Source organism: Phaseolus vulgaris, chromosome 3 (assembly GCF_051622355.1).
Source record: "Phaseolus vulgaris cultivar YP4 chromosome 3, ASM5162235v1, whole genome shotgun sequence".
Taxonomy (NCBI): domain Eukaryota; kingdom Viridiplantae; phylum Streptophyta; class Magnoliopsida; order Fabales; family Fabaceae; genus Phaseolus; species Phaseolus vulgaris.
This window is the reverse complement of record NC_143500.1, coordinates 30,526,781-30,538,835: the sequence shown is the minus strand read 5'-3', so window position 1 is coordinate 30,538,835 and position 12,055 is coordinate 30,526,781.

Sequence of the window (12,055 nt, the reverse complement as noted above, 5' to 3'; positions counted from 1 at the left end):
TGGATGGAAGCTCATCACGAATCTTTGTCAATGATATTTTTCAATTTCTGAGCAGGGATTCGCTGAACGGATTCACCCGAAGGCCTTTGACAAATGCGTCTACCACCATTTCTTCCTTGGGTCTTGAATGCAAACAAACACCTCACAGAATTGGTTGAGGTATTCTTTCAAAGGTTCACCATCCCTTTGCTTGATATTGAAAAGATCAACCATCTAGGATGGCTTTACCCGGTTGGTCGTGAATTGCTCCTCGAACATCTTGGAAAACTCGCAGAATGAATTAATGGTTCCATCATGGATCCCGCTGAACCATTTCAAATTCATTCCTCTAAAATTTCTTAACAACATTTTGTAGCAGGCTGAATCTGACCCGTCTGAAATCAACATCTGGGTTTGGAAAGCTTTCGAATGGTTCTCGGGATCCTCGGCCCCTGAGAAAGGGGTCATCTTGGGTACTAGGAAATGTGGAGAGATAAGCACCTCCATGATTTCCTGGGTGAAAGGCATGGGATCGTCTCACCATCCCTTTTCAAACATGTTGGCAGCGTATCTCTGCCTAGGCTTTTCTTGAATTGTCCTTCTCGGCTCTTCGTTTACTCTTTGCAATTCTTCAAGGCTTTGATGGCTTTCTCCATTAGTTTCCATGATGAATCAACTTCATTCCTCTGTCTCGGTTGCTCAACTTGAGGCTCTTCATGGAGACGCTCTTGTTCTCTCGTAATTCTTCAGCTTGCCTTATTGAATCCTTGTTTTCACATTGTAAAGTTTGTATTGTCTCCATGATTTGTTGTAGGTTGAGTTCTTCTTCGCCATCAGGCACAACTGTCCCTTGCCTTGCGTTTCTCATGATTTCTAATTGTTATCTTTTTTTCAAAATAAATGTGGTAGCAGGATTAGTTTTATCTGCCCTATGGTGGGCGCAAAATATTCTTGCCGTAATGAGCTCGATCGGATTCCGAGATGGCTCAAAGTAGTCTCCTTTCAAGCTTTGCAAATTGGATCTAAAGAAGTGAGGAGCTCCAGTTTTAGAAGATACTCTGACGCTCAAGTCAGTAAGAGCATAAAATTTCGTGTATATAGTGAGTTGTTTAGTCTAAAATATGAGTTGGGTTTATTTCCTGTGAGTGATCATCTATTTATAAGTATTCATGGACTTAGATATTTGACACTAGTTTTTCCAGGTTTTAATGCGCATATCATAGTATCTTGTCATAAAATTTGAATATCGTGTATATAAATTGGAGTATTTTGTAATATAATTAGAGTATTTATATAATATAATCATAGACATTGTATGATTAAATCAACATATTAATGGAGTTGAGATATTACGTATATGATTAGAGATATTATACGCTAAAATAAGTGTATTTAAAGAAATCAGGATTTTGTACTTGATCAGTGTATGTTCGATTTGGACTTGGACAATAGAATGTACAATGAGAAAAACATCGACTCATTTTTTTATTTAACTATACCCTATGTATCTCATTCAGTTTTTTTTTAAAATGAAATATATTATAATTTTAATCCAATCATTTTAAATACATTAATATAAATAGGTTTTCATAACTGAGTGTAATGTAAAATGAACCAAATTATCTGTTTCAGAGAATGTCAGCAGCTGACAGATAAAAATGAAAAATAAAAATTATAAAGGGAGGAAAGAGTTGAAAGAAAGGTTGAAAATCAGTGATACTGATGAAAAAAAAGAGTGAATTGTAAAGCAATAGAATGTATGTTTATACTAACTAAAAGAAAAGAAAAGCTACTCACAGCTATACTCAGAATTCTGGTAACATAGATCATCAACCGTACAATCCACAACAAAACCTTAATAATGTGTTTCATAATTTTAACTAAACTTAAAACTCATTAAACTTGAATTATCTTTTATAAATTAACTGAAAAATTATAACATCTTAATTAGTTAAGATTGAGACAATATAATAACATCCTGATTCAAGTTGAGAAAGCTAAGATGAGAGAATATAAAAAAAAGTGTATAAATCAGAAAGAATTGAAGTTGTTTAAACTTTTCAATTAATAAATTTGGAATTCCAATTACCTTATAGAAATTCCTCTTTCAGTTGAAGTATTTTCTAATTGACCAATCAATTCCATCTTTTGGTTCTACTCTCTTATATATGTAATAACAGCAGAGGATGTAGTGTACTGTAACCCGACAGTTGGTGCAAGTATTTGAAATCCAAAGCCATGAAATTTACAAACTTTGACGCATAATATAAAACAAAATTAGAAAGTATTAAAGGAAATGAAACTGCATACACACTCATGAATCAATCTTAGTCATAACGTCCCCATCTTCAGAATCACGTACGTCCAAACCCTCAGTACCAGCTAGCCCATTTTCTTAAAAAGCTACCTACTCATTCACAAAGAACAAAAAAAGCAAAAACTCATTACCATAAATTACATTGGCTATTCCATTCACACTTCTTTCAAAATTAAGAAGTATAAGGTATACATGAAAATAAAAGTAATTACAAGGAGAATATATGTGTTTCCTTAAACAAAGAAAGTTACTACAGCAGAAAAGCAAAGGCTAGAGTTAAGAGAACTTAGAAAACCTAAAAGAAAAAAATATGGGTTGATTATCTGACCGTACAGAGGGAAGTAGAGTTGAGTTGTTGAAGTTATGTGAGGAGGAAGCTAGAGTCTGAGGTTGAGATCCACTTGATCGTCACGCGGTGGTGCTTGCAGGAGCAGTGTCCCTGCTGCACCGTGAAATTGAAACGAAGCGGCAGTAGTTGCACTACCAACACTAACGTTGGGTGAGGCATTTGGATGATGAAGCGAAGACCCTTTTGCTCCATTGTTGGATGGTGGTTTGAAGCTATGGCCATGGTGTTGGCGAAGATGGAGAAGGTATTTGAACTGGGCTAACTTAGCACGTTCCCTCCTGTGAGCATTTTGGTGTCCTCCAAGTGCTTGAGAATTTGAGAATTGGCGGCGGCAGTATCGGCAATGGAACCTCTTTGCACCATCTTCACAGGATATGGCAGGCTTCAAGTTGAAGGAGAAACCAAATAGCTTCATGGATGAATGTTTTGAGAGATCAAGTTAAGGGGTTAATTTGTTGATTCATAAATGACAGACATGATACTAAGTTTGAAGCAACATTCTTACACACATGTCTTATTATTATTATTAGTATTATATTTATATGTGTGCGTGTGTGTGTATCTGTAGCAGTGAATGGAGATGGAGACATGCTTCCGTGTCCATATTACAAAATGTTGCAGTTTGGGCCCCCACTATATATTAGGGAAATCAAATCCATGCCCCTGCTATTTTATCTCTTTCTTTTATCTCAATAATAACAATAATAATAATAAAAAAAGAATCAAACCTTTTTTCTATAAAGTTCTCATCATTTCAATCTGATGTAAATTCATTTTTTAGTATCTGTCGAAAGGTGATTGGATTCAGGTGACTTACATTTTAGGAGGACATTTTTAAAATTGATAAAAAAGAGTAATCTATAAATTAATGGAATTACATTTTTAATGATATTTTAAATTTTATAAATATTTAAAACAGTTAAACATATGCACATTCCAGGACTTTGGAGGAGAATAGAGATAGAAAATAATAATAATAAATATGATAAATGAAATACTAATGTTAAAACAAAAATTTGGTATGATTTCTATCCTTTATAATTTCGGATATATTAGGTCTAAGTAAAATAACTTTAAACTTTTTAAATAAAGTCCCAAAATCAATTATTAGAGATAAAATTGAAATGTATAACTTAACTTTAATATGAAAAAGTAATTTATTTTTTCTCCTAAAAATTCTACAAAAAAACATATTCAGATGTTCTCTTAAACTCTTCGTAAGTTCAAGAGCCTTTGATGTTCTCAATTTGTACGAAATAACACGTTTTTTTTTTTAAGTTCTAAAGTATATGCCAAAGAAATGTTGTAAAGTAGAGATTTTTATTGTCTCCCTTTTCATGCGAGTTAAAATATACTGTTGTTCTTTAATTATTGTCATGATTAATTGTATTCTTCTTATTAGTATTTTTTTATCTAATAGTCTCTCAAATAAAACAAAAATAGCCTTAATACCTAATGTTTCTTTATGGATTGTAGCATCCAGCCACAACAACCCTTTGTCGATAATCACTCTCATATGTAAGACGTAATTTTTTCTTTGGAAATATAATTTTATAATGGATGAATAAAAAAATTATAAATAAGTTAGAATAGTTTATTTTTTAATTTATTAAAAATTTAATCACTCTAAAATCATGTTAAATAAATTATTTTTAAGATTAGGGTTTGATAAGTGAATTGTTACACCGACAAAATATATTTGTGATGAGAAGATAATAACTAGCACATATATTGTCTGAATATAATCTTGATTATATAATTTCCTATTCTCTTTATTTAACTCCCCTTTCTTCTTTCTTTTTGGATTTTCACTAAGGAAAGGCGAAACCAATGTAAAGATTTAAACTTTAGTACTAAATACTTTAATTTTGTGCCTATAGTGAAAAAACGTTTGGATATGACAATTACATATTGAAATATTTAATTCTTAACAGGCACCAATACATTATAGAATGATAAAGAAGCAAATTAAAAATATTAACATAAATAAAAAGTTTTTAAATTACTTGAATAACTTTATCCTCATCATCTAGTATTAAGTGATTATTATAAGCAACTATAATTGGCTTTTATAATAGTTTTTTTATAATATTTCATAAATTCAATCATTACAAGAAAATAATTAAATAATAACTAATTTAAAGATAAAAAAGAATTAATGATTATATTTACTAAATTAGATATTATTCTATAAACTAAAAAAAAATATTATTATAAAAAATAATAATTTATAAAATAGTAACTAATATTAAATATCAATATAGAAACTAATTTATAATTTTTTATTAATAATAAAAAATACTTAGATATTAATAAATTTTTAGTTTATAAAATAATATTTAATTAATTATTTTTTATTTTTAAAATTAATTATTATTTAATGATTTTTTTATAACGATCATTGTGAACTTAATCTAGGTGTTATTTTTTTATCAACATAAATTAATGATTGATTATGTGAATAGTATAATTGAATAACATAAATTAGAGTAAATAATATATATATATATATATATATATATATATTTTATCGTATATTTAATAAATAATTATTAAAACTTAAATAAATTAGTCCAAAAAAAGGTTTTTGCAGCACGTCCAAACTGTTTGAAACAAAAAAAATTATATTTAATTAGTATACTTTTATAACCAGATTTATGCACTAACAATGTTATCTTTGATTAAAATTGGTTTTAAAGGTTTAAATTTATTTTTTAAAGGTCAAAAGCATGATTACTTTTAAATATATAACCTTGTTTTAAATTTAGTTATTTATTTGTAAAATTATTATTTCTCTGTAATCTCTTCTCTTTTAAATTCTCTCAACCTTTCCTATAACTTTCTGAACTATAAAATGACTAAATTTAGTTTTTTTTAACTTATCAAAATTTGGTTTTGAGTAAGCTCAATAAACTAGTTTTTATTGATATTGACTAAATTAATAACCTTGGTTACTCAAAAATAATTATATTTTATAACATGTTTCCATCAAAGCAATAAAATTATTTGTTATTTTACATTAATTAGAGTATTATTTTATAATAACTACTAAATTTTACTTTTTAACCTATAAAGATAAGTACATAAATAGCGAAAAAAGATCACATTCACGTTACTTAATGAAAAAATATTAAACAACAGAAACTTATTTAAAAAAGATTTTTTTAAATACTTAATAAAATATTTTTTAATAAAAACATAATTAAGAATATCTAAATTTATGAAACATTTAAAAATTAATTAAATCTCTCCTCTAAAGTCGTCAAAAGAGTATTGATAAAATCATTATATGCTTGCTTTTCTGTTGGTGGACTTGTGTTAATTTTTGGTTTTAGACCAACAAATTTGAATTTTGGAATTGAACCTCTTTAAAATAGAGATTATTGAATTGAGTACCTAATTAAAATTTGGAGCCAAGTGCACGTAATTTTTTTTTCCAACAATTCTAGTGTTTCTCATCTCTTCACCAAGAAATTTACCAAAATCAACATGATAATGTGATGGAAATTTCTCCACAAACACATTTTATAAAGAAAAAAAAAACAAGTTAAATAAATATTTCTATCAGTTAAACTAATTTTATGACATATTAATGTGTAAAAATTCTATAATAAAATTTAATAAAAAATATTTTTAATTTAGAATAAATGTTTTGTGTTTTTTTCTCTCTTATTACTATTTATAATTAAGTTTGTCCAAAAAAATTCTTTATGTGAAAAAAAAAACAAGCTTCCTTTGTTTGAAGTGAAATATATCTTTACTTTAACTATTCTTGATATTTTTTTTCATTGAATCATGAATATATTTTGCAAATAATAGTTTTTACCTTCAATGGTCAACGTCTTGAAATGAATAATTTTTATTTTGAAAATCTTTTGTATTCATTGCATCAAGATCTCTTTGTTTTGTTGTGAAAATAGTAAAAGACACACCATCTTTAAATGTTGTCGCACTAATATTACTAAAACTTAAATGTAAATTAGGTTTGATAATTCTGGATTCATTATTTTTTATAAAGACAAATTAAATTTAAACTTTGTCCTTTTAATTTATTATTAGACTTTTTTTAAAAAAACAAAAAAGCTAGTATGATACTTAGGAATGTCCAAAAATACGATTTTGACTTAAAACTTAATTAACTAAATTTTATAGAATTAACTTATTAAAAATACTAGGATATCTAACACATGGTTAAACATAGTAATTTGTGATAAAAGTTTAGGCAACTTAATTATCCTATTAAACCATAAAATTAACTCTCCCAATGTGTGCGACATCATTGGCTAAGTAAAATAAAGTAGCCGAGACAAGTATCTAGCATTTAGATCCTCTTCACTGTATACGAATCTAGCTTGAATGATTAGCAATTTTTATTTTAATTAAAAAAAATCAAAATAAGCATATTGACTTGGTCAGAGAGAGGTGATAAACTAAATAGTAGTAGTCTTTTAATGGAACCATTTTTTTTTTTAATTTGAACAGAATTAATTTGATTTATAGATATGTAAGTTGTTATGCTAAGAAGATCTTAAATGGAGTATAAAATCATTTGATTTATAGATATGTAATTTGATTTAAAAAAATAATGATCTATTTGCTAATTTATAAAATCAAATTAAGAATGCTCAAATCCACCAAGAAAGCTTGAGTAGTTTTCTAGATACACAACACTTCCAATATTAAAAGAATTTTCAAATTAAATCTAAGGTAATAATAACATTCTACTGTAAAAAAAATAACTACAATTAGCTAATTTTATAACCATCAGTTAATTAAAAATATTATTAGAAAAGTATCTGTAATTATATGTAACTATTTTTATTACCACTGGTTTAATTAAAAATATTATAAAAAAAATTACTATTATAAATTATATATGTAACTAACTTTATTACCCTTGATTAATTAAAAACATTATAAAAACTCAGTTAGATAACATCCAATAATTACATACTTTTTTTTTATTAAACTAGCGGTAAAAAAAATTATTAAATAAAAATTAATTTTAAAAATAAAAAACTAATAATTATATTAACTACATTAAATATTATTTTTAAAATAAAAAATATTTTTTATTATTAATAAAATTTATAAACTAGTTTATAAATTAATATCTAATTAACTATCACGATTTTATCTATTAACTTTAGAATTTAAATTAATTGGTAGTTGAAATCTTAGTTACTAATTTAGAAACTAATTTCTACATTTTATTAATAATAAAAATTATTTTTTTTAGTCTTTAAAATAATATCTAATTTAGTTAAATAGTTATTAATTATTTTTTAGTAGATTATTAAAAAATATTAATTGGTCGTTTAATAAACTTAAAAAAAAAATAGTCAATTAAAAATATTTAAATTTATTAAGACTTAAAATCTAATTACATCTTTTAATATATTTAGAAGGGTGATAGTTTAATGCTTAAGTATATTTAAAGTAATTTATATTGACTCTTTCAACAATAAACTTTTCGAATAATTAACTTTAGTAACTATTTTTACAAGATTATCATAGTAGTACATAAATTGGCTCACATTTGTAAAGAACTTTAAAGTGGGTTACAATCTCCTAAAGTTAACACTTGCAATGATTAGTTGATGCTAATTTTTGCATATGTTTCTCAATAATTTTTATGAATAAAATATATTGGTGATAAGTATGAATGTGAAAATGATAATATAAGATCATTTTTCTTTCTTATATATCACCAACCCTATAAGAGTGGACATTAAGGTTTGTGGTTTTTTATGATTTTAAAAACTTGCTTTTATATATTTGTACAAAAGTGATTGTTCAGTAATTTTCTTTTACTTTTTTTTTATATTATTATATTTTAACTACAGTAGAACAATTTTTGTATTTATTTACATTTTATATTTTTGGAATATTATGTTTTTATATTGGTTAATTTAGATATTTTATGAGTTGATAATATGTAGGTGTTATTTAAATTAATCTATTTCAGTTCTAAATTTAATCTATTTAAAATATGATATTTTTTTTAATTTGATGTTATTGTTCAAAATATCTTTCATTTGAATCAAATTATCTTTTAAAATTGATATTTTTTATGAGCAGACAATAATAATTAAAGAGTTTTGATATATGAACTAAATAATTCTATATGTTAATTACTACAAATAGAAATAAAGATAATATTTTTCTAAAATATAGATCATATAAAGAAGTGAAGAAATTTAAAAGATTGTAAATTGATATTTTTAACTATGTCGTTGTAAAAATAACATTTTTTTTATGAAAGTAAGAACTAGAGTTGAAGTAAGAACTCTAAAAATGAAAGTGAATGAGTGAAACACTCAATGTTTCGAATGATGAACGAATTGAACGTAGAGATGTTATGATCCACATTGTATTCAATCTTACTATTTTCTCACATATTATATATCTTAGACTAGTGATCAATGTATTACATGAAATGTTATTTTATTGAAATGTCATTGTAATATGACGTCTATGCCTTGTGAGTAAAAAAATTATGTTTTAATATTTTACGTTAAATTAGGTTCTAACAAATAATGATATGAAGTTAAAGTAAATGTTGAAATAAATCCTTTTGTTAAAATCATAACCAAATGGGGTGAGACAATTGAGATTTTGTTTTTTTTGTTTTATTTATATTTTTATACAATACTTCTTGAACATAAATGGAAAGAAAAAGATTTAAAGAATGTAGTTGAACTGAACATTATGCTTAGGTTGTTATAGGGTTGGTAACATATATTTAGTTAGAATCTATAAGATATAGAAGAAAAAGTGTGACTATTAGAAACTTGGATGAATACATTTTGTATAACGTGAGTACAATGTGATATATGTAAGGCTACTCATGTTATAGGTTTGATAGATAGAAGAAGATAGAGTTATGAGTTGAAAAATGGGGAATAAAAAGAATAAGGCAGAGAGAGAGAGAGAGAGAGTTTGATTCATTGATATATAGATTTAAGTCCAAAAGTGTGACCTATTTACCTATTAATGGAAGCAATTAATGGAAAGGAGAGAGATGGAAGTGGAGAAGGACAGAACACTATGTTTGTACTAGGTGTCACACCACAATTCGTTTCCACAACGTTAAAGGGAGATGTTGCAAATGCACACTAGTTGCACGTTATGGTGGCCTATGTACAAAACCTGGTCCAATTGTTTGAGAAAGCATTGGTTCAGGAGTTTGGAGGTTGAGTTATGAACATTTTCTATGGCTGCATCATTGCTTGCTCTAAAACGACAAAACACACTACCAAGAAAAACTTAGGCAATTGGTAGGGGACGCCTGTCGCAACAAATTCTAATAAAGAAAGCTCAAACTAAAGTCTTAAATACGTGCCTCAATCACTCTACTGTCTCATTTTTGTCGCTTAACTTTATGCTATTTTCTTTGTTTTCGACTTTTTTTTTTCTTTATTTACGGCACCATGAGATCCACCAAAATTTCAACCAAAAGCAAACACCAGAGAGACAAAATACAGTGTACAATACAATAGAAAGAGGAAGAAAACCCCACTTACCACCACTCTGCGTATGCATTTAAATTCCGTATTCTGTTTAGGGTGATTCCAAAGTTTAACTCACTCCGTGTTTTCTTCCAAGTTCCTTCTACTACGTTTATATATTATGGAAAATCTTCATTCTCCATTTATCATTCAGGAAAAAATTCAGCAAATTTCAAGTCTGAAGCTTTGCGAATTTGAAAACTTCAAAGATGAAGTGATTTGATTTGAAGTACAATGGGATGCCAAACTTTGAGTGGTCGTACTAACAAAGTGACTAGTCTCAAGAAGTGAAAAATGATATGGAATCTAATACTGATTAAAGTGAACGAAGTGACTGTAGCCAAGAGGTGAAAATAATTAAAAGTTATAGGTTGAAACTACTGCTACATTTATGGACACAAATCAACCTCTGGTATACTGTTGATCTTGCTGATGTGATTTTGCTGACTTTCATTTGTGTTCACTTTGTATCCACTTGAACAACACATACATAACTTTCACACATTCGTATACAGATTTTTATAAGTCCATATTGCGTGACCAAATATGGGAGTGGGAGGGTAGAAAACCAATGGAAGTATACAACTAAATCCGCATATCGATGTATACAATCTAATCTGTGTGGGATAGATGCTAACTTTTGGAATTGGAATTCCTCATTATGACAGTCTAAAGCGTATCCAGCAGCCGAACATGTGATTTTGGATATAATGCCTACTAAGGTTAACTTTACAAGCAAGGGGTAGGATTATCCAATAGTCTCTGTGTACTGTGTCAGTTGAAAGACAAACATCTACGCACCTGTTCATAGGGTGATGCGCTACAAATGGAAATCTTTTTTACCACTTTCAAAAATTTAACCTTATGGAACTGAATGCTAAGCAAAATATAGTATGGAAGGGAATTTGGATAGGTATCGTAGGAATGCTTTGGGAACAGAGGAACATGATTGTTTTTTAGCAAGAGAGGTAGATGTTTAAGAATTTTTTTTCTTGATTCACCTTAACGTTTGATCTTGGATGAAGCATAACGTACTTAAAGTTGTGTTCTCATATTCTGATTAGGTTTAGTGTCCAAAAATATGACTAAAAAAGTTATGATTTGTGGTTGAATTTGATATTGTGTAAATGCTTTTTATTCTCCATATTACGACGAGTTGTTCCTTTACTTTCTCTATTTGAGAAAATAGAGATAAAGAAGAAAGTTACGTTTCTATTACATCATGTATTCTTAATACAATAGAGAGAGTAGTTATTTGATCTGTTGGAAAATCTTCTACTACAGGTTTACTCTCAATTGATTTTTAAAGAGTTGAAGTGTTGAAGCAGGAGTAGAAGAATTGAAAAACTAAAATACAATAAAAAGTATGACAAAAAAAACACAACTATTGAGAAAGAACCGACATGAAGAGCAATTTTTGCCGTCAATGGAACTAGTAGGTAGGTTCACTTTATCTATATATTTTAGATAGAGCATGAAGTGTGACGTGGTGTGGTGAGATGTGTGTACCTACGGGCTAATGAATGTTGTGCACTGAATGATGAATCCTAAGGTAATTGGTGTAGGAGAATAGAAAAGGAAATGTTAGGGATTTTGTCCTTACCTATCTGTTTGTTCGCTGCAAACACTGCTCATTCTTTTTCGATTTTGGATAAGGATTGGAGTATTTCTATTTTATTTTATTTTTTGTTCATAAACTTTTTTTTACAAGTTGGTTCAATCTACTTAATTAGCGGGTTAGAATAAAAGTTTCAACATCTAATGGCCTTTTCCATTTACTTGGGAGACCATTACACAACAGATTATTAGTCTTAATGATTCCTCACATGTGTCTCATGGATCACACTTGCGCTACAACAATCAGTGTGTTATCTATTTATGTTTAATTCTCTATCTTAA